Here is an 18,600-nt window from a genome sequence, read left to right on the forward strand (position 1 = left end):
CGGCCTATATCAAAACGACAAGCACGAGAAACGACTGAGAGAGGTAAGGAGAGGCGAGGCGATGTACACACAGCACGCCCGTTCATTTCACGGTGGCGTCTCCCTGACCGAATCGGGCTGTAGCTCCGAAAACAAAGGAGAAAGAAAAATAGGAAGTAAAACTGCCAACAGTACCCTGTGTCCCCATGCGCTCTCCCGCCCAAGTACCGACAAGGGCCAAAGTTGTTACGCATCGGCAATCGGACATTTCCTTTCATCTTCTCTTTATCGGTTGAGAACCAGTGTATTCAACATATTATGGCCATTGCCGAGTGAATGCTGTAGCGCTTCCCGACAAGTCGGGTTCGGATCCTCTGTCAACTTCCACGCAGGGTGATGATGTTTTGGTCATCACACTCGCCAGCTGAAATCGGCGCTGCCTTTTCGTGGTAGTAAAAGCGTTGTGGCCCGTGGGGGGATCGAACCCACGACCTTCGCGTTATTAGCACGACGCTCTAACCAACTGAGCTAACGGGCCTCGACAGTTGCACTCGCTCAGCCCTACGCTGCAAACGTATGGCATGAAGCCGTACACCATTTCTATGGTCGTCGGATGTCTGCTTCCCTCGTCTATACTCTGCTGACGGTCACGAAACAGTAGATATATTGCGAGCAGGACGGGAAACGGCAGCTCGGACAGCTCAAACTTGTCACGATTCGTGTGGAAAAAGTTCCGTTCCGGTACCGGGAATCGAACCCGGGCCTCCTGGGTGAAAGCCAGGTATCCTAGCCACTAGACCACACCGGATGCGGGCGTTCCTGCGGCGGATCGGACGGTCGCTTGTAGCATTTCGTGTCGTGTCCCGCGTCGGCGCCCTTCTCTCTTTGCGAGCGTCTTTGCGCATACTGACTGGCAAGGCGCGCACCTCAAACGTCTCAGAGCAATGTTTTTGGCTTCATGCTGTGCTAGGAGAAGAGGAAAAGGGAAGCTGTAAGTAGCAATAACAGGGAGTAAACATTTTCCCGCTGAAGCGTTGAAAACGTTGTGGATAAAAAACAAGAAATAAGTTGGTGCCCTAGCAACAGCATCACCATCAGTCACAGAAAATTAAATGCCCCGGGTGAGGATCAAACTCACGACCTTAAGATTATGAGACTTACGCGCTGCCTACTGCGCTACCGAGGCACAGGTGAAGCGCTTGTCCTGGAAACTGGCTAAGTACCACACCCAATGTTAGACGTAAAGACACTGTACTTCCTGGATAACGTGTTCTGTTGCTACACGTGCATTGCCAGCCCAGTTGATTGCGGTGTTGCTGCAGATTTGCAAACGATAGGCAGCACTCCTTGTCGTTAACGTTCAGTGCCTCGGAGGCACCTGGACACAGCAACTTGCGAGGCCAGGCCGACGCTAGTCTGTAGAACACCATGCGAGCGTCCTAGTGGGGACCCGCGAGTGCTGCGTTCTCGGTTCTTCTCAAGGGAATCCTGCTATACATTCATGTGGATCGTGCATCTCAAGCGCGCAAGCCACACGGCAGCATTATCGTGGGAAAAGCAAAATGATGCATCGGCCGGGAATCGAACCCGGGCCGCCCGCGTGGCAGGCGAGCATTCTACCACTGAACCACCGATGCTCGGGCCGGTAGTAACTGCACGCTGCTTCCCGAGCAGATGTCTCAAGGGAAAGTGGGACTGCCGTCAAGCGCCGTAGCATTCTGTCGAGAAGATGCTGCAGACGCTGAATCCTGCACTGTACTGCTTAAAAATGCCGCCAGAACGCGGTCCTCTGCGTACTCTTGCGTCGCCGGCGCCGACTCTTGCCAAGGATGCGAAATGTGCGCGGATACGCTGTCCGAACGCGCCTGGATGTGCTCCCCTAGCCTACCTCGAAATGCGCCTGCCAGGTACGATCACCTTCGGCCGCTGCCGACAGGCGGGAAGCCGACACAGCGCGGCGTCGGGGCGCTCGCTTGTGCGGTGGTGGTGTAATGGTCAGCATAGTTGCCTTCCAAGCAGTTGGTCCGGGTTCGATTCCCGGCCACCGCAACAGGCTTTTTAATGTCACGTATGAGTACTTTCGCCACGCGCCCTTAACTTAATGTTTTTTCCCCCTCTTACTCGCTGCAGACCAGCCTATAGTGTGTCTCGACTGTCTCGACTTGTCTCGACTTTGCTCAGCTGACGCGAGAGCTGACGCTCTCCAATCGGCCTATATCAAAACGACAAGCACGAGAAACGACTGAGAGAGGTAAGGAGAGGCGAGGCGATGTACACACAGCACGCCCGTTCATTTCACGGTGGCGTCTCCCTGACCGAATCGGGCTGTAGCTCCGAAAACAAAGGAGAAAGAAAAATAGGAAGTAAAACTGCCAACAGTACCCTGTGTCCCCATGCGCTCTCCCGCCCAAGTACCGACAAGGGCCAAAGTTGTTACGCATCGGCAATCGGACATTTCCTTTCATCTTCTCTTTATCGGTTGAGAACCAGTGTATTCAACATATTATGGCCATTGCCGAGTGAATGCTGTAGCGCTTCCCGACAAGTCGGGTTCGGATCCTCTGTCAACTTCCACGCAGGGTGATGATGTTTTGGTCATCACACTCGCCAGCTGAAATCGGCGCTGCCTTTTCGTGGTAGTAAAAGCGTTGTGGCCCGTGGGGGGATCGAACCCACGACCTTCGCGTTATTAGCACGACGCTCTAACCAACTGGGCTAACGGGCCTCGACAGTTGCGCTCGCTCAGCCCTACGCTGCAAACGTATGGCATGAAGCCGTACACCATTTCTATGGTCGTCGGATGTCTGCTTCCCTCGTCTATACTCTGCTGACGGTCACGAAACAGTAGATATATTGCGAGCAGGACGGGAAACGGCAGCTCGGACAGCTCAAACTTGTCACGATTCGTGTGGAAAAAGTTCCGTTCCGGTACCGGGAATCGAACCCGGGCCTCCTGGGTGAAAGCCAGGTATCCTAGCCACTAGACCACACCGGATGTGGGCGTTCCTGACGCGGATCGGACGGTCGCTTGTAGCATTTCGTGTCGTGTCCCGCGTCGGCGCCCTTCTCTCTTTGCGAGCGTCTTTGCGCATACTGACTGGCAAGGCGCGCACCTCAAACGTCTCAGAGCAATGTTTTTGGCTTCATGCTGTGCTAGGAGAAGAGGAAAAGGGAAGCTGTAAGTAGCAATAACAGGGAGTAAACATTTTCCCGCTGAAGCGTTGAAAACGTTGTGGATAACAAACAAGAAATAAGTTGGTGCCCTAGCAACAGCATCACCATCAGTCACAGAAAATTAAATGCCCCGGGTGAGGATCGAACTCACGACCTTAAGATTATGAGACTTACGCGCTGCCTACTGCGCTACCGAGGCACAGGTGAAGCGCTTGTCCTGGAAACTGGCTAAGTACCACACCCAATGTTAGACGTAAAGACACTGTACTTCCTGGATAACGTGTTCTGTTGCTACACGTGCATTGCCAGCCCAGTTGATTGCGGTGTTGCTGCAGCTTTTGCAAACGATAGGCAGCACTCCTTGTCGTTAACGTTCAGTGCCTCGGAGGCACCTGGACACAGCAACTTGTGAGGCCAGGCCGACGCTAGTCTGTAGAACACCATGCGAGCGTCCTAGTGGGGACCCGCGAGTGCTGCGTTCTCGGTTCTTCTCAAGGGAATCCAGCTATACATTCATGTGGATCGTGCATCTCAAGCGCGCAAGCCACACGGCAGCATTATCGTGGGAAAAGCAAAATGATGCATCGGCCGGGAATCGAACCCGGGCCGCCCGCGTGGCAGGCGAGCACTCTGCCACTGAACCACCGATGCTCGGGCCGGTAGTAACTGCACGCTGCTTCCCGAGCAGATGTCTCAAGGGAAAGTGGGACTGCCGTCAAGCGCCGTAGCATTCTGTCGAGAAGATGCTGCAGACGCTGAATCCTGCACTGTACTGCTTAAAAATGCCGCCAGAACGCGGTCCTCTGCGTACTCTTGCGTCGCCGGCGCCGACTCTTGCCAAGGATGCGAAATGTGCGCGGATACGCTGTCCGAACGCGCCTGGATGTGCTCCCCTAGCCTACCTCGAAATGCGCCTGCCAGGTACGATCACCTTCGGCCGCTGCCGACAGGCGGGAAGCCGACACAGCGCGGCGTCGGGGCGCTCGCTTGTGCGGTGGTGGTGTAATGGTCAGCATAGTTGCCTTCCAAGCAGTTGGTCCGGGTTCGATTCCCGGCCACCGCAACAGGCTTTTTAATGTCACGTATGAGTACTTTCGCCACGCGCCCTTAACTTAATGTTTTTTCCCCCTCTTACTCGCTGCAGACCAGCCTATAGTGTGTCTCGACTGTCTCGACTTGTCTCGACTTTGCTCAGCTGACGCGAGAGCTGACGCTCTCCAATCGGCCTATATCAAAACGACAAGCACGAGAAACGACTGAGAGAGGTAAGGAGAGGCGAGGCGATGTACACACAGCACGCCCGTTCATTTCACGGTGGCGTCTCCCTGACCGAATCGGGCTGTAGCTCCGAAAACAAAGGAGAAAGAAAAATAGGAAGTAAAACTGCCAACAGTACCCTGTGTCCCCATGCGCTCTCCCGCCCAAGTACCGACAAGGGCCAAAGTTGTTACGCATCGGCAATCGGACATTTCCTTTCATCTTCTCTTTATCGGTTGAGAACCAGTGTATTCAACATATTATGGCCATTGCCGAGTGAATGCTGTAGCGCTTCCCGACAAGTCGGGTTCGGATCCTCTGTCAACTTCCACGCAGGGTGATGATGTTTTGGTCATCACACTCGCCAGCTGAAATCGGCGCTGCCTTTTCGTGGTAGTAAAAGCGTTGTGGCCCGTGGGGGGATCGAACCCACGACCTTCGCGTTATTAGCACGACGCTCTAACCAACTGAGCTAACGGGCCTCGACAGTTGCGCTCGCTCAGCCCTACGCTGCAAACGTATGGCATGAAGCCGTACACCATTTCTATGGTCGTCGGATGTCTGCTTCCCTCGTCTATACTCTGCTGACGGTCACGAAACAGTAGATATATTGCGAGCAGGACGGGAAACGGCAGCTCGGACAGCTCAAACTTGTCACGATTCGTGTGGAAAAAGTTCCGTTCCGGTACCGGGAATCGAACCCGGGCCTCCTGGGTGAAAGCCAGGTATCCTAGCCACTAGACCACACCGGATGTGGGCGTTCCTGACGCGGATCGGACGGTCGCTTGTAGCATTTCGTGTCGTGTCCCGCGTCGGCGCCCTTCTCTCTTTGCGAGCGTCTTTGCGCATACTGACTGGCAAGGCGCGCACCTCAAACGTCTCAGAGCAATGTTTTTGGCTTCATGCTGTGCTAGGAGAAGAGGAAAAGGGAAGCTGTAAGTAGCAATAACAGGGAGTAAACATTTTCCCGCTGAAGCGTTGAAAACGTTGTGGATAACAAACAAGAAATAAGTTGGTGCCCTAGCAACAGCATCACCATCAGTCACAGAAAATTAAATGCCCCGGGTGAGGATCGAACTCACGACCTTAAGATTATGAGACTTACGCGCTGCCTACTGCGCTACCGAGGCACAGGTGAAGCGCTTGTCCTGGAAACTGGCTAAGTACCACACCCAATGTTAGACGTAAAGACACTGTACTTCCTGGATAACGTGTTCTGTTGCTACACGTGCATTGCCAGCCCAGTTGATTGCGGTGTTGCTGCAGCTTTTGCAAACGATAGGCAGCACTCCTTGTCGTTAACGTTCAGTGCCTCGGAGGCACCTGGACACAGCAACTTGTGAGGCCAGGCCGACGCTAGTCTGTAGAACACCATGCGAGCGTCCTAGTGGGGACCCGCGAGTGCTGCGTTCTCGGTTCTTCTCAAGGGAATCCAGCTATACATTCATGTGGATCGTGCATCTCAAGCGCGCAAGCCACACGGCAGCATTATCGTGGGAAAAGCAAAATGATGCATCGGCCGGGAATCGAACCCGGGCCGCCCGCGTGGCAGGCGAGCACTCTGCCACTGAACCACCGATGCTCGGGCCGGTAGTAACTGCACGCTGCTTCCCGAGCAGATGTCTCAAGGGAAAGTGGGACTGCCGTCAAGCGCCGTAGCATTCTGTCGAGAAGATGCTGCAGACGCTGAATCCTGCACTGTACTGCTTAAAAATGCCGCCAGAACGCGGTCCTCTGCGTACTCTTGCGTCGCCGGCGCCGACTCTTGCCAAGGATGCGAAATGTGCGCGGATACGCTGTCCGAACGCGCCTGGATGTGCTCCCCTAGCCTACCTCGAAATGCGCCTGCCAGGTACGATCACCTTCGGCCGCTGCCGACAGGCGGGAAGCCGACACAGCGCGGCGTCGGGGCGCTCGCTTGTGCGGTGGTGGTGTAATGGTCAGCATAGTTGCCTTCCAAGCAGTTGGTCCGGGTTCGATTCCCGGCCACCGCAACAGGCTTTTTAATGTCACGTATGAGTACTTTCGCCACGCGCCCTTAACTTAATGTTTTTTCCCCCTCTTACTCGCTGCAGACCAGCCTATAGTGTGTCTCGACTGTCTCGACTTGTCTCGACTTTGCTCAGCTGACGCGAGAGCTGACGCTCTCCAATCGGCCTATATCAAAACGACAAGCACGAGAAACGACTGAGAGAGGTAAGGAGAGGCGAGGCGATGTACACACAGCACGCCCGTTCATTTCACGGTGGCGTCTCCCTGACCGAATCGGGCTGTAGCTCCGAAAACAAAGGAGAAAGAAAAATAGGAAGTAAAACTGCCAACAGTACCCTGTGTCCCCATGCGCTCTCCCGCCCAAGTACCGACAAGGGCCAAAGTTGTTACGCATCGGCAATCGGACATTTCCTTTCATCTTCTCTTTATCGGTTGAGAACCAGTGTATTCAACATATTATGGCCATTGCCGAGTGAATGCTGTAGCGCTTCCCGACAAGTCGGGTTCGGATCCTCTGTCAACTTCCACGCAGGGTGATGATGTTTTGGTCATCACACTCGCCAGCTGAAATCGGCGCTGCCTTTTCGTGGTAGTAAAAGCGTTGTGGCCCGTGGGGGGATCGAACCCACGACCTTCGCGTTATTAGCACGACGCTCTAACCAACTGAGCTAACGGGCCTCGACAGTTGCGCTCGCTCAGCCCTACGCTGCAAACGTATGGCATGAAGCCGTACACCATTTCTATGGTCGTCGGATGTCTGCTTCCCTCGTCTATACTCTGCTGACGGTCACGAAACAGTAGATATATTGCGAGCAGGACGGGAAACGGCAGCTCGGACAGCTCAAACTTGTCACGATTCGTGTGGAAAAAGTTCCGTTCCGGTACCGGGAATCGAACCCGGGCCTCCTGGGTGAAAGCCAGGTATCCTAGCCACTAGACCACACCGGATGTGGGCGTTCCTGACGCGGATCGGACGGTCGCTTGTAGCATTTCGTGTCGTGTCCCGCGTCGGCGCCCTTCTCTCTTTGCGAGCGTCTTTGCGCATACTGACTGGCAAGGCGCGCACCTCAAACGTCTCAGAGCAATGTTTTTGGCTTCATGCTGTGCTAGGAGAAGAGGAAAAGGGAAGCTGTAAGTAGCAATAACAGGGAGTAAACATTTTCCCGCTGAAGCGTTGAAAACGTTGTGGATAACAAACAAGAAATAAGTTGGTGCCCTAGCAACAGCATCACCATCAGTCACAGAAAATTAAATGCCCCGGGTGAGGATCGAACTCACGACCTTAAGATTATGAGACTTACGCGCTGCCTACTGCGCTACCGAGGCACAGGTGAAGCGCTTGTCCTGGAAACTGGCTAAGTACCACACCCAATGTTAGACGTAAAGACACTGTACTTCCTGGATAACGTGTTCTGTTGCTACACGTGCATTGCCAGCCCAGTTGATTGCGGTGTTGCTGCAGCTTTTGCAAACGATAGGCAGCACTCCTTGTCGTTAACGTTCAGTGCCTCGGAGGCACCTGGACACAGCAACTTGTGAGGCCAGGCCGACGCTAGTCTGTAGAACACCATGCGAGCGTCCTAGTGGGGACCCGCGAGTGCTGCGTTCTCGGTTCTTCTCAAGGGAATCCAGCTATACATTCATGTGGATCGTGCATCTCAAGCGCGCAAGCCACACGGCAGCATTATCGTGGGAAAAGCAAAATGATGCATCGGCCGGGAATCGAACCCGGGCCGCCCGCGTGGCAGGCGAGCACTCTGCCACTGAACCACCGATGCTCGGGCCGGTAGTAACTGCACGCTGCTTCCCGAGCAGATGTCTCAAGGGAAAGTGGGACTGCCGTCAAGCGCCGTAGCATTCTGTCGAGAAGATGCTGCAGACGCTGAATCCTGCACTGTACTGCTTAAAAATGCCGCCAGAACGCGGTCCTCTGCGTACTCTTGCGTCGCCGGCGCCGACTCTTGCCAAGGATGCGAAATGTGCGCGGATACGCTGTCCGAACGCGCCTGGATGTGCTCCCCTAGCCTACCTCGAAATGCGCCTGCCAGGTACGATCACCTTCGGCCGCTGCCGACAGGCGGGAAGCCGACACAGCGCGGCGTCGGGGCGCTCGCTTGTGCGGTGGTGGTGTAATGGTCAGCATAGTTGCCTTCCAAGCAGTTGGTCCGGGTTCGATTCCCGGCCACCGCAACAGGCTTTTTAATGTCACGTATGAGTACTTTCGCCACGCGCCCTTAACTTAATGTTTTTTCCCCCTCTTACTCGCTGCAGACCAGCCTATAGTGTGTCTCGACTGTCTCGACTTGTCTCGACTTTGCTCAGCTGACGCGAGAGCTGACGCTCTCCAATCGGCCTATATCAAAACGACAAGCACGAGAAACGACTGAGAGAGGTAAGGAGAGGCGAGGCGATGTACACACAGCACGCCCGTTCATTTCACGGTGGCGTCTCCCTGACCGAATCGGGCTGTAGCTCCGAAAACAAAGGAGAAAGAAAAATAGGAAGTAAAACTGCCAACAGTACCCTGTGTCCCCATGCGCTCTCCCGCCCAAGTACCGACAAGGGCCAAAGTTGTTACGCATCGGCAATCGGACATTTCCTTTCATCTTCTCTTTATCGGTTGAGAACCAGTGTATTCAACGTATTATGGCCATTGCCGAGTGAATGCTGTAGCGCTTCCCGACAAGTCGGGTTCGGATCCTCTGTCAACTTCCACGCAGGGTGATGATCTTTTGGTCATCACACTCGCCAGCTGAAATCGGCGCTGCCTTTTCGTGGTAGTAAAAGCGTTGTGGCCCGTGGGGGGATCGAACCCACGACCTTCGCGTTATTAGCACGACGCTCTAACCAACTGAGCTAACGGGCCTCGACAGTTGCGCTCGCTCAGCCCTACGCTGCAAACGTATGGCATGAAGCCGTACACCATTTCTATGGTCGTCGGATGTCTGCTTCCCTCGTCTATACTCTGCTGACGGTCACGAAACAGTAGATATATTGCGAGCAGGACAGGAAACGGCAGCTCGGACAGCTCAAACTTGTCACGATTCGTGTGGAAAAAGTTCCGTTCCGGTACCGGGAATCGAACCCGGGCCTCCTGGGTGAAAGCCAGGTATCCTAGCCACTAGACCACACCGGATGTGGGCGTTCCTGACGCGGATCGGACGGTCGCTTGTAGCATTTCGTGTCGTGTCCCGCGTCGGCGCCCTTCTCTCTTTGCGAGCGTCTTTGCGCATACTGACTGGCAAGGCGCGCACCTCAAACGTCTCAGAGCAATGTTTTTGGCTTCATGCTGTGCTAGGAGAAGAGGAAAAGGGAAGCTGTAAGTAGCAATAACAGGGAGTAAACATTTTCCCGCTGAAGCGTTGAAAACGTTGTGGATAACAAACAAGAAATAAGTTGGTGCCCTAGCAACAGCATCACCATCAGTCACAGAAAATTAAATGCCCCGGGTGAGGATCGAACTCACGACCTTAAGATTATGAGACTTACGCGCTGCCTACTGCGCTACCGAGGCACAGGTGAAGCGCTTGTCCTGGAAACTGGCTAAGTACCACACCCAATGTTAGACGTAAAGACACTGTACTTCCTGGATAACGTGTTCTGTTGCTACACGTGCATTGCCAGCCCAGTTGATTGCGGTGTTGCTGCAGCTTTTGCAAACGATAGGCAGCACTCCTTGTCGTTAACGTTCAGTGCCTCGGAGGCACCTGGACACAGCAACTTGTGAGGCCAGGCCGACGCTAGTCTGTAGAACACCATGCGAGCGTCCTAGTGGGGACCCGCGAGTGCTGCGTTCTCGGTTCTTCTCAAGGGAATCCAGCTATACATTCATGTGGATCGTGCATCTCAAGCGCGCAAGCCACACGGCAGCATTATCGTGGGAAAAGCAAAATGATGCATCGGCCGGGAATCGAACCCGGGCCGCCCGCGTGGCAGGCGAGCACTCTGCCACTGAACCACCGATGCTCGGGCCGGTAGTAACTGCACGCTGCTTCCCGAGCAGATGTCTCAAGGGAAAGTGGGACTGCCGTCAAGCGCCGTAGCATTCTGTCGAGAAGATGCTGCAGACGCTGAATCCTGCACTGTACTGCTTAAAAATGCCGCCAGAACGCGGTCCTCTGCGTACTCTTGCGTCGCCGGCGCCGACTCTTGCCAAGGATGCGAAATGTGCGCGGATACGCTGTCCGAACGCGCCTGGATGTGCTCCCCTAGCCTACCTCGAAATGCGCCTGCCAGGTACGATCACCTTCGGCCGCTGCCGACAGGCGGGAAGCCGACACAGCGCGGCGTCGGGGCGCTCGCTTGCGCGGTGGTGGTGTAATGGTCAGCATAGTTGCCTTCCAAGCAGTTGGTCCGGGTTCGATTCCCGGCCACCGCAACAGGCTTTTTAATGTCACGTATGAGTACTTTCGCCACGCGCCCTTAACTTAATGTTTTTTCCCCCTCTTACTCGCTGCAGACCAGCCTATAGTGTGTCTCGACTGTCTCGACTTGTCTCGACTTTGCTCAGCTGACGCGAGAGCTGACGCTCTCCAATCGGCCTATATCAAAACGACAAGCACGAGAAACGACTGAGAGAGGTAAGGAGAGGCGAGGCGATGTACACACAGCACGCCCGTTCATTTCACGGTGGCGTCTCCCTGACCGAATCGGGCTGTAGCTCCGAAAACAAAGGAGAAAGAAAAATAGGAAGTAAAACTGCCAACAGTACCCTGTGTCCCCATGCGCTCTCCCGCCCAAGTACCGACAAGGGCCAAAGTTGTTACGCATCGGCAATCGGACATTTCCTTTCATCTTCTCTTTATCGGTTGAGAACCAGTGTATTCAACATATTATGGCCATTGCCGAGTGAATGCTGTAGCGCTTCCCGACAAGTCGGGTTCGGATCCTCTGTCAACTTCCACGCAGGGTGATGATGTTTTGGTCATCACACTCGCCAGCTGAAATCGGCGCTGCCTTTTCGTGGTAGTAAAAGCGTTGTGGCCCGTGGGGGGATCGAACCCACGACCTTCGCGTTATTAGCACGACGCTCTAACCAACTGAGCTAACGGGCCTCGACAGTTGCGCTCGCTCAGCCCTACGCTGCAAACGTATGGCATGAAGCCGTACACCATTTCTATGGTCGTCGGATGTCTGCTTCCCTCGTCTATACTCTGCTGACGGTCACGAAACAGTAGATATATTGCGAGCAGGACGGGAAACGGCAGCTCGGACAGCTCAAACTTGTCACGATTCGTGTGGAAAAAGTTCCGTTCCGGTACCGGGAATCGAACCCGGGCCTCCTGGGTGAAAGCCAGGTATCCTAGCCACTAGACCACACCGGATGTGGGCGTTCCTGACGCGGATCGGACGGTCGCTTGTAGCATTTCGTGTCGTGTCCCGCGTCGGCGCCCTTCTCTCTTTGCGAGCGTCTTTGCGCATACTGACTGGCAAGGCGCGCACCTCAAACGTCTCAGAGCAATGTTTTTGGCTTCATGCTGTGCTAGGAGAAGAGGAAAAGGGAAGCTGTAAGTAGCAATAACAGGGAGTAAACATTTTCCCGCTGAAGCGTTGAAAACGTTGTGGATAACAAACAAGAAATAAGTTGGTGCCCTAGCAACAGCATCACCATCAGTCACAGAAAATTAAATGCCCCGGGTGAGGATCGAACTCACGACCTTAAGATTATGAGACTTACGCGCTGCCTACTGCGCTACCGAGGCACAGGTGAAGCGCTTGTCCTGGAAACTGGCTAAGTACCACACCCAATGTTAGACGTAAAGACACTGTACTTCCTGGATAACGTGTTCTGTTGCTACACGTGCATTGCCAGCCCAGTTGATTGCGGTGTTGCTGCAGCTTTTGCAAACGATAGGCAGCACTCCTTGTCGTTAACGTTCAGTGCCTCGGAGGCACCTGGACACAGCAACTTGTGAGGCCAGGCCGACGCTAGTCTGTAGAACACCATGCGAGCGTCCTAGTGGGGACCCGCGAGTGCTGCGTTCTCGGTTCTTCTCAAGGGAATCCAGCTATACATTCATGTGGATCGTGCATCTCAAGCGCGCAAGCCACACGGCAGCATTATCGTGGGAAAAGCAAAATGATGCATCGGCCGGGAATCGAACCCGGGCCGCCCGCGTGGCAGGCGAGCACTCTGCCACTGAACCACCGATGCTCGGGCCGGTAGTAACTGCACGCTGCTTCCCGAGCAGATGTCTCAAGGGAAAGTGGGACTGCCGTCAAGCGCCGTAGCATTCTGTCGAGAAGATGCTGCAGACGCTGAATCCTGCACTGTACTGCTTAAAAATGCCGCCAGAACGCGGTCCTCTGCGTACTCTTGCGTCGCCGGCGCCGACTCTTGCCAAGGATGCGAAATGTGCGCGGATACGCTGTCCGAACGCGCCTGGATGTGCTCCCCTAGCCTACCTCGAAATGCGCCTGCCAGGTACGATCACCTTCGGCCGCTGCCGACAGGCGGGAAGCCGACACAGCGCGGCGTCGGGGCGCTCGCTTGCGCGGTGGTGGTGTAATGGTCAGCATAGTTGCCTTCCAAGCAGTTGGTCCGGGTTCGATTCCCGGCCACCGCAACAGGCTTTTTAATGTCACGTATGAGTACTTTCGCCACGCGCCCTTAACTTAATGTTTTTTCCCCCTCTTACTCGCTGCAGACCAGCCTATAGTGTGTCTCGACTTGTCTCGACTTGTCTCGACTTGTCTCGACTTGTCTCGACTTGTCTCGACTTGTCTCGACTTGTCTCGACTTGTCTCGACTTGTCTCGACTTGTCTCGACTTGTCTCGACTTTGCTCAGCTGACGCGAGAGCTGACGCTCTCCAATCGGCCTATATCAAAACGACAAGCACGAGAAACGACTGAGAGAGGTAAGGAGAGGCGAGGCGATGTACACACAGCACGCCCGTTCATTTCACGGTGGCGTCTCCCTGACCGAATCGGGCTGTAGCTCCGAAAACAAAGGAGAAAGAAAAATAGGAAGTAAAACTGCCAACAGTACCCTGTGTCCCCATGCGCTCTCCCGCCCAAGTACCGACAAGGGCCAAAGTTGTTACGCATCGGCAATCGGACATTTCCTTTCATCTTCTCTTTATCGGTTGAGAACCAGTGTATTCAACGTATTATGGCCATTGCCGAGTGAATGCTGTAGCGCTTCCCGACAAGTCGGGTTCGGATCCTCTGTCAACTTCCACGCAGGGTGATGATCTTTTGGTCATCACACTCGCCAGCTGAAATCGGCGCTGCCTTTTCGTGGTAGTAAAAGCGTTGTGGCCCGTGGGGGGATCGAACCCACGACCTTCGCGTTATTAGCACGACGCTCTAACCAACTGAGCTAACGGGCCTCGACAGTTGCGCTCGCTCAGCCCTACGCTGCAAACGTATGGCATGAAGCCGTACACCATTTCTATGGTCGTCGGATGTCTGCTTCCCTCGTCTATACTCTGCTGACGGTCACGAAACAGTAGATATATTGCGAGCAGGACAGGAAACGGCAGCTCGGACAGCTCAAACTTGTCACGATTCGTGTGGAAAAAGTTCCGTTCCGGTACCGGGAATCGAACCCGGGCCTCCTGGGTGAAAGCCAGGTATCCTAGCCACTAGACCACACCGGATGTGGGCGTTCCTGACGCGGATCGGACGGTCGCTTGTAGCATTTCGTGTCGTGTCCCGCGTCGGCGCCCTTCTCTCTTTGCGAGCGTCTTTGCGCATACTGACTGGCAAGGCGCGCACCTCAAACGTCTCAGAGCAATGTTTTTGGCTTCATGCTGTGCTAGGAGAAGAGGAAAAGGGAAGCTGTAAGTAGCAATAACAGGGAGTAAACATTTTCCCGCTGAAGCGTTGAAAACGTTGTGGATAACAAACAAGAAATAAGTTGGTGCCCTAGCAACAGCATCACCATCAGTCACAGAAAATTAAATGCCCCGGGTGAGGATCGAACTCACGACCTTAAGATTATGAGACTTACGCGCTGCCTACTGCGCTACCGAGGCACAGGTGAAGCGCTTGTCCTGGAAACTGGCTAAGTACCACACCCAATGTTAGACGTAAAGACACTGTACTTCCTGGATAACGTGTTCTGTTGCTACACGTGCATTGCCAGCCCAGTTGATTGCGGTGTTGCTGCAGCTTTTGCAAACGATAGGCAGCACTCCTTGTCGTTAACGTTCAGTGCCTCGGAGGCACCTGGACACAGCAACTTGTGAGGCCAGGCCGACGCTAGTCTGTAGAACACCATGCGAGCGTCCTAGTGGGGACCCGCGAGTGCTGCGTTCTCGGTTCTTCTCAAGGGAATCCAGCTATACATTCATGTGGATCGTGCATCTCAAGCGCGCAAGCCACACGGCAGCATTATCGTGGGAAAAGCAAAATGATGCATCGGCCGGGAATCGAACCCGGGCCGCCCGCGTGGCAGGCGAGCACTCTGCCACTGAACCACCGATGCTCGGGCCGGTAGTAACTGCACGCTGCTTCCCGAGCAGATGTCTCAAGGGAAAGTGGGACTGCCGTCAAGCGCCGTAGCATTCTGTCGAGAAGATGCTGCAGACGCTGAATCCTGCACTGTACTGCTTAAAAATGCCGCCAGAACGCGGTCCTCTGCGTACTCTTGCGTCGCCGGCGCCGACTCTTGCCAAGGATGCGAAATGTGCGCGGATACGCTGTCCGAACGCGCCTGGATGTGCTCCCCTAGCCTACCTCGAAATGCGCCTGCCAGGTACGATCACCTTCGGCCGCTGCCGACAGGCGGGAAGCCGACACAGCGCGGCGTCGGGGCGCTCGCTTGCGCGGTGGTGGTGTAATGGTCAGCATAGTTGCCTTCCAAGCAGTTGGTCCGGGTTCGATTCCCGGCCACCGCAACAGGCTTTTTAATGTCACGTATGAGTACTTTCGCCACGCGCCCTTAACTTAATGTTTTTTCCCCCTCTTACTCGCTGCAGACCAGCCTATAGTGTGTCTCGACTGTCTCGACTTGTCTCGACTTTGCTCAGCTGACGCGAGAGCTGACGCTCTCCAATCGGCCTATATCAAAACGACAAGCACGAGAAACGACTGAGAGAGGTAAGGAGAGGCGAGGCGATGTACACACAGCACGCCCGTTCATTTCACGGTGGCGTCTCCCTGACCGAATCGGGCTGTAGCTCCGAAAACAAAGGAGAAAGAAAAATAGGAAGTAAAACTGCCAACAGTACCCTGTGTCCCCATGCGCTCTCCCGCCCAAGTACCGACAAGGGCCAAAGTTGTTACGCATCGGCAATCGGACATTTCCTTTCATCTTCTCTTTATCGGTTGAGAACCAGTGTATTCAACATATTATGGCCATTGCCGAGTGAATGCTGTAGCGCTTCCCGACAAGTCGGGTTCGGATCCTCTGTCAACTTCCACGCAGGGTGATGATCTTTTGGTCATCACACTCGCCAGCTGAAATCGGCGCTGCCTTTTCGTGGTAGTAAAAGCGTTGTGGCCCGTGGGGGGATCGAACCCACGACCTTCGCGTTATTAGCACGACGCTCTAACCAACTGAGCTAACGGGCCTCGACAGTTGCGCTCGCTCAGCCCTACGCTGCAAACGTATGGCATGAAGCCGTACACCATTTCTATGGTCGTCGGATGTCTGCTTCCCTCGTCTATACTCTGCTGACGGTCACGAAACAGTAGATATATTGCGAGCAGGACGGGAAACGGCAGCTCGGACAGCTCAAACTTGTCACGATTCGTGTGGAAAAAGTTCCGTTCCGGTACCGGGAATCGAACCCGGGCCTCCTGGGTGAAAGCCAGGTATCCTAGCCACTAGACCACACCGGATGTGGGCGTTCCTGACGCGGATCGGACGGTCGCTTGTAGCATTTCGTGTCGTGTCCCGCGTCGGCGCCCTTCTCTCTTTGCGAGCGTCTTTGCGCATACTGACTGGCAAGGCGCGCACCTCAAACGTCTCAGAGCAATGTTTTTGGCTTCATGCTGTGCTAGGAGAAGAGGAAAAGGGAAGCTGTAAGTAGCAATAACAGGGAGTAAACATTTTCCCGCTGAAGCGTTGAAAACGTTGTGGATAACAAACAAGAAATAAGTTGGTGCCCTAGCAACAGCATCACCATCAGTCACAGAAAATTAAATGCCCCGGGTGAGGATCGAACTCACGACCTTAAGATTATGAGACTTACGCGCTGCCTACTGCGCTACCGAGGCACAGGTGAAGCGCTTGTCCTGGAAACTGGCTAAGTACCACACCCAATGTTAGACGTAAAGACACTGTACTTCCTGGATAACGTGTTCTGTTGCTACACGTGCATTGCCAGCCCAGTTGATTGCGGTGTTGCTGCAGCTTTTGCAAACGATAGGCAGCACTCCTTGTCGTTAACGTTCAGTGCCTCGGAGGCACCTGGACACAGCAACTTGTGAGGCCAGGCCGACGCTAGTCTGTAGAACACCATGCGAGCGTCCTAGTGGGGACCCGCGAGTGCTGCGTTCTCGGTTCTTCTCAAGGGAATCCAGCTATACATTCATGTGGATCGTGCATCTCAAGCGCGCAAGCCACACGGCAGCATTATCGTGGGAAAAGCAAAATGATGCATCGGCCGGGAATCGAACCCGGGCCGCCCGCGTGGCAGGCGAGCACTCTGCCACTGAACCACCGATGCTCGGGCCGGTAGTAACTGCACGCTGCTTCCCGAGCAGATGTCTCAAGGGAAAGTGGGACTGCCGTCAAGCGCCGTAGCATTCTGTCGAGAAGATGCTGCAGACGCTGAATCCTGCACTGTACTGCTTAAAAATGCCGCCAGAACGCGGTCCTCTGCGTACTCTTGCGTCGCCGGCGCCGACTCTTGCCAAGGATGCGAAATGTGCGCGGATACGCTGTCCGAACGCGCCTGGATGTGCTCCCCTAGCCTACCTCGAAATGCGCCTGCCAGGTACGATCACCTTCGGCCGCTGCCGACAGGCGGGAAGCCGACACAGCGCGGCGTCGGGGCGCTCGCTTGCGCGGTGGTGGTGTAATGGTCAGCATAGTTGCCTTCCAAGCAGTTGGTCCGGGTTCGATTCCCGGCCACCGCAACAGGCTTTTTAATGTCACGTATGAGTACTTTCGCCACGCGCCCTTAACTTAATGTTTTTTCCCCCTCTTACTCGCTGCAGACCAGCCTATAGTGTGTCTCGACTTGTCTCGACTTGTCTCGACTTGTCTCGACTTGTCTCGACTTGTCTCGACTTGTCTCGACTTGTCTCGACTTGTCTCGACTTGTCTCGACTTGTCTCGACTTGTCTCGACTTTGCTCAGCTGACGCGAGAGCTGACGCTCTCCAATCGGCCTATATCAAAACGACAAGCACGAGAAACGACTGAGAGAGGTAAGGAGAGGCGAGGCGATGTACACACAGCACGCCCGTTCATTTCACGGTGGCGTCTCCCTGACCGAATCGGGCTGTAGCTCCGAAAACAAAGGAGAAAGAAAAATAGGAAGTAAAACTGCCAACAGTACCCTGTGTCCCCATGCGCTCTCCCGCCCAAGTACCGACAAGGGCCAAAGTTGTTACGCATCGGCAATCGGACATTTCCTTTCATCTTCTCTTTATCGGTTGAGAACCAGTGTATTCAACATATTATGGCCATTGCCGAGTGAATGCTGTAGCGCTTCCCGACAAGTCGGGTTCGGATCCTCTGTCAACTTCCACGCAGGGTGATGATCTTTTGGTCATCACACTCGCCAGCTGAAATCGGCGCTGCCTTTTCGTGGTAGTAAAAGCGTTGTGGCCCGTGGGGGGATCGAACCCACGACCTTCGCGTTATTAGCACGACGCTCTAACCAACTGAGCTAACGGGCCTCGACAGTTGCGCTCGCTCAGCCCTACGCTGCAAACGTATGGCATGAAGCCGTACACCATTTCTATGGTCGTCGGATGTCTGCTTCCCTCGTCTATACTCTGCTGACGGTCACGAAACAGTAGATATATTGCGAGCAGGACAGGAAACGGCAGCTCGGACAGCTCAAACTTGTCACGATTCGTGTGGAAAAAGTTCCGTTCCGGTACCGGGAATCGAACCCGGGCCTCCTGGGTGAAAGCCAGGTATCCTAGCCACTAGACCACACCGGATGTGGGCGTTCCTGACGCGGATCGGACGGTCGCTTGTAGCATTTCGTGTCGTGTCCCGCGTCGGCGCCCTTCTCTCTTTGCGAGCGTCTTTGCGCATACTGACTGGCAAGGCGCGCACCTCAAACGTC

At 54.7% G+C, this 18,600-nt stretch overlaps 42 non-coding genes across 42 annotated transcripts; 8 read left to right on the forward strand and 34 right to left on the reverse strand.

The window, feature by feature from the left end:
• Positions 1–443: 443 nt before the first annotated feature.
• On the reverse strand, positions 444–517 carry Trnai-aau (transfer RNA isoleucine (anticodon AAU)). Its single transcript has one exon. It is a non-coding gene; the product is annotated as a tRNA-Ile (tRNA).
• Positions 518–715: 198 nt separating this feature from the next.
• On the reverse strand, positions 716–787 carry Trnae-uuc (transfer RNA glutamic acid (anticodon UUC)). Its single transcript has one exon. It is a non-coding gene; the product is annotated as a tRNA-Glu (tRNA).
• A 305-nt stretch (positions 788–1,092) lies between these two features.
• On the reverse strand, positions 1,093–1,165 carry Trnam-cau (transfer RNA methionine (anticodon CAU)). Its single transcript has one exon. It is a non-coding gene; the product is annotated as a tRNA-Met (tRNA).
• Positions 1,166–1,545: 380 nt separating this feature from the next.
• On the reverse strand, positions 1,546–1,616 carry Trnag-gcc (transfer RNA glycine (anticodon GCC)). Its single transcript has one exon. It is a non-coding gene; the product is annotated as a tRNA-Gly (tRNA).
• Positions 1,617–1,956: 340 nt separating this feature from the next.
• On the forward strand, positions 1,957–2,028 carry Trnag-ucc (transfer RNA glycine (anticodon UCC)). Its single transcript has one exon. It is a non-coding gene; the product is annotated as a tRNA-Gly (tRNA).
• Positions 2,029–2,630: 602 nt separating this feature from the next.
• Positions 2,631–2,704, reverse strand: Trnai-aau (transfer RNA isoleucine (anticodon AAU)). The gene has a single exon. It is a non-coding gene; the product is annotated as a tRNA-Ile (tRNA).
• A 198-nt stretch (positions 2,705–2,902) lies between these two features.
• Positions 2,903–2,974, reverse strand: Trnae-uuc (transfer RNA glutamic acid (anticodon UUC)). Its single transcript has one exon. It is a non-coding gene; the product is annotated as a tRNA-Glu (tRNA).
• A 305-nt stretch (positions 2,975–3,279) lies between these two features.
• On the reverse strand, positions 3,280–3,352 carry Trnam-cau (transfer RNA methionine (anticodon CAU)). Its single transcript has one exon. It is a non-coding gene; the product is annotated as a tRNA-Met (tRNA).
• A 381-nt stretch (positions 3,353–3,733) lies between these two features.
• Positions 3,734–3,804, reverse strand: Trnag-gcc (transfer RNA glycine (anticodon GCC)). Its single transcript has one exon. It is a non-coding gene; the product is annotated as a tRNA-Gly (tRNA).
• Positions 3,805–4,144: 340 nt separating this feature from the next.
• Trnag-ucc (transfer RNA glycine (anticodon UCC)) lies at positions 4,145–4,216 on the forward strand. The gene has a single exon. It is a non-coding gene; the product is annotated as a tRNA-Gly (tRNA).
• Positions 4,217–4,818: 602 nt separating this feature from the next.
• On the reverse strand, positions 4,819–4,892 carry Trnai-aau (transfer RNA isoleucine (anticodon AAU)). Its single transcript has one exon. It is a non-coding gene; the product is annotated as a tRNA-Ile (tRNA).
• Positions 4,893–5,090: 198 nt separating this feature from the next.
• Positions 5,091–5,162, reverse strand: Trnae-uuc (transfer RNA glutamic acid (anticodon UUC)). The gene has a single exon. It is a non-coding gene; the product is annotated as a tRNA-Glu (tRNA).
• A 305-nt stretch (positions 5,163–5,467) lies between these two features.
• Trnam-cau (transfer RNA methionine (anticodon CAU)) lies at positions 5,468–5,540 on the reverse strand. Its single transcript has one exon. It is a non-coding gene; the product is annotated as a tRNA-Met (tRNA).
• A 381-nt stretch (positions 5,541–5,921) lies between these two features.
• Trnag-gcc (transfer RNA glycine (anticodon GCC)) lies at positions 5,922–5,992 on the reverse strand. Its single transcript has one exon. It is a non-coding gene; the product is annotated as a tRNA-Gly (tRNA).
• A 340-nt stretch (positions 5,993–6,332) lies between these two features.
• Positions 6,333–6,404, forward strand: Trnag-ucc (transfer RNA glycine (anticodon UCC)). The gene has a single exon. It is a non-coding gene; the product is annotated as a tRNA-Gly (tRNA).
• Positions 6,405–7,006: 602 nt separating this feature from the next.
• On the reverse strand, positions 7,007–7,080 carry Trnai-aau (transfer RNA isoleucine (anticodon AAU)). Its single transcript has one exon. It is a non-coding gene; the product is annotated as a tRNA-Ile (tRNA).
• Positions 7,081–7,278: 198 nt separating this feature from the next.
• On the reverse strand, positions 7,279–7,350 carry Trnae-uuc (transfer RNA glutamic acid (anticodon UUC)). The gene has a single exon. It is a non-coding gene; the product is annotated as a tRNA-Glu (tRNA).
• A 305-nt stretch (positions 7,351–7,655) lies between these two features.
• Trnam-cau (transfer RNA methionine (anticodon CAU)) lies at positions 7,656–7,728 on the reverse strand. Its single transcript has one exon. It is a non-coding gene; the product is annotated as a tRNA-Met (tRNA).
• A 381-nt stretch (positions 7,729–8,109) lies between these two features.
• Positions 8,110–8,180, reverse strand: Trnag-gcc (transfer RNA glycine (anticodon GCC)). Its single transcript has one exon. It is a non-coding gene; the product is annotated as a tRNA-Gly (tRNA).
• A 340-nt stretch (positions 8,181–8,520) lies between these two features.
• Positions 8,521–8,592, forward strand: Trnag-ucc (transfer RNA glycine (anticodon UCC)). The gene has a single exon. It is a non-coding gene; the product is annotated as a tRNA-Gly (tRNA).
• Positions 8,593–9,194: 602 nt separating this feature from the next.
• Trnai-aau (transfer RNA isoleucine (anticodon AAU)) lies at positions 9,195–9,268 on the reverse strand. The gene has a single exon. It is a non-coding gene; the product is annotated as a tRNA-Ile (tRNA).
• Positions 9,269–9,466: 198 nt separating this feature from the next.
• Trnae-uuc (transfer RNA glutamic acid (anticodon UUC)) lies at positions 9,467–9,538 on the reverse strand. Its single transcript has one exon. It is a non-coding gene; the product is annotated as a tRNA-Glu (tRNA).
• Positions 9,539–9,843: 305 nt separating this feature from the next.
• Trnam-cau (transfer RNA methionine (anticodon CAU)) lies at positions 9,844–9,916 on the reverse strand. The gene has a single exon. It is a non-coding gene; the product is annotated as a tRNA-Met (tRNA).
• Positions 9,917–10,297: 381 nt separating this feature from the next.
• Positions 10,298–10,368, reverse strand: Trnag-gcc (transfer RNA glycine (anticodon GCC)). Its single transcript has one exon. It is a non-coding gene; the product is annotated as a tRNA-Gly (tRNA).
• Positions 10,369–10,708: 340 nt separating this feature from the next.
• On the forward strand, positions 10,709–10,780 carry Trnag-ucc (transfer RNA glycine (anticodon UCC)). Its single transcript has one exon. It is a non-coding gene; the product is annotated as a tRNA-Gly (tRNA).
• Positions 10,781–11,382: 602 nt separating this feature from the next.
• Positions 11,383–11,456, reverse strand: Trnai-aau (transfer RNA isoleucine (anticodon AAU)). Its single transcript has one exon. It is a non-coding gene; the product is annotated as a tRNA-Ile (tRNA).
• A 198-nt stretch (positions 11,457–11,654) lies between these two features.
• Positions 11,655–11,726, reverse strand: Trnae-uuc (transfer RNA glutamic acid (anticodon UUC)). The gene has a single exon. It is a non-coding gene; the product is annotated as a tRNA-Glu (tRNA).
• Positions 11,727–12,031: 305 nt separating this feature from the next.
• Trnam-cau (transfer RNA methionine (anticodon CAU)) lies at positions 12,032–12,104 on the reverse strand. The gene has a single exon. It is a non-coding gene; the product is annotated as a tRNA-Met (tRNA).
• Positions 12,105–12,485: 381 nt separating this feature from the next.
• On the reverse strand, positions 12,486–12,556 carry Trnag-gcc (transfer RNA glycine (anticodon GCC)). The gene has a single exon. It is a non-coding gene; the product is annotated as a tRNA-Gly (tRNA).
• A 340-nt stretch (positions 12,557–12,896) lies between these two features.
• Positions 12,897–12,968, forward strand: Trnag-ucc (transfer RNA glycine (anticodon UCC)). Its single transcript has one exon. It is a non-coding gene; the product is annotated as a tRNA-Gly (tRNA).
• Positions 12,969–13,661: 693 nt separating this feature from the next.
• Trnai-aau (transfer RNA isoleucine (anticodon AAU)) lies at positions 13,662–13,735 on the reverse strand. Its single transcript has one exon. It is a non-coding gene; the product is annotated as a tRNA-Ile (tRNA).
• Positions 13,736–13,933: 198 nt separating this feature from the next.
• Trnae-uuc (transfer RNA glutamic acid (anticodon UUC)) lies at positions 13,934–14,005 on the reverse strand. Its single transcript has one exon. It is a non-coding gene; the product is annotated as a tRNA-Glu (tRNA).
• Positions 14,006–14,310: 305 nt separating this feature from the next.
• Positions 14,311–14,383, reverse strand: Trnam-cau (transfer RNA methionine (anticodon CAU)). The gene has a single exon. It is a non-coding gene; the product is annotated as a tRNA-Met (tRNA).
• A 381-nt stretch (positions 14,384–14,764) lies between these two features.
• Positions 14,765–14,835, reverse strand: Trnag-gcc (transfer RNA glycine (anticodon GCC)). The gene has a single exon. It is a non-coding gene; the product is annotated as a tRNA-Gly (tRNA).
• A 340-nt stretch (positions 14,836–15,175) lies between these two features.
• On the forward strand, positions 15,176–15,247 carry Trnag-ucc (transfer RNA glycine (anticodon UCC)). Its single transcript has one exon. It is a non-coding gene; the product is annotated as a tRNA-Gly (tRNA).
• Positions 15,248–15,849: 602 nt separating this feature from the next.
• On the reverse strand, positions 15,850–15,923 carry Trnai-aau (transfer RNA isoleucine (anticodon AAU)). The gene has a single exon. It is a non-coding gene; the product is annotated as a tRNA-Ile (tRNA).
• Positions 15,924–16,121: 198 nt separating this feature from the next.
• Positions 16,122–16,193, reverse strand: Trnae-uuc (transfer RNA glutamic acid (anticodon UUC)). The gene has a single exon. It is a non-coding gene; the product is annotated as a tRNA-Glu (tRNA).
• A 305-nt stretch (positions 16,194–16,498) lies between these two features.
• Positions 16,499–16,571, reverse strand: Trnam-cau (transfer RNA methionine (anticodon CAU)). Its single transcript has one exon. It is a non-coding gene; the product is annotated as a tRNA-Met (tRNA).
• A 381-nt stretch (positions 16,572–16,952) lies between these two features.
• On the reverse strand, positions 16,953–17,023 carry Trnag-gcc (transfer RNA glycine (anticodon GCC)). Its single transcript has one exon. It is a non-coding gene; the product is annotated as a tRNA-Gly (tRNA).
• Positions 17,024–17,363: 340 nt separating this feature from the next.
• Positions 17,364–17,435, forward strand: Trnag-ucc (transfer RNA glycine (anticodon UCC)). Its single transcript has one exon. It is a non-coding gene; the product is annotated as a tRNA-Gly (tRNA).
• A 693-nt stretch (positions 17,436–18,128) lies between these two features.
• Positions 18,129–18,202, reverse strand: Trnai-aau (transfer RNA isoleucine (anticodon AAU)). The gene has a single exon. It is a non-coding gene; the product is annotated as a tRNA-Ile (tRNA).
• Positions 18,203–18,400: 198 nt separating this feature from the next.
• Positions 18,401–18,472, reverse strand: Trnae-uuc (transfer RNA glutamic acid (anticodon UUC)). Its single transcript has one exon. It is a non-coding gene; the product is annotated as a tRNA-Glu (tRNA).
• Positions 18,473–18,600: the final 128 nt, after the last annotated feature.

This window comes from Schistocerca nitens, chromosome 2, assembly GCF_023898315.1.
Source record: "Schistocerca nitens isolate TAMUIC-IGC-003100 chromosome 2, iqSchNite1.1, whole genome shotgun sequence".
Lineage (NCBI taxonomy): Eukaryota > Metazoa > Arthropoda > Insecta > Orthoptera > Acrididae > Schistocerca > Schistocerca nitens.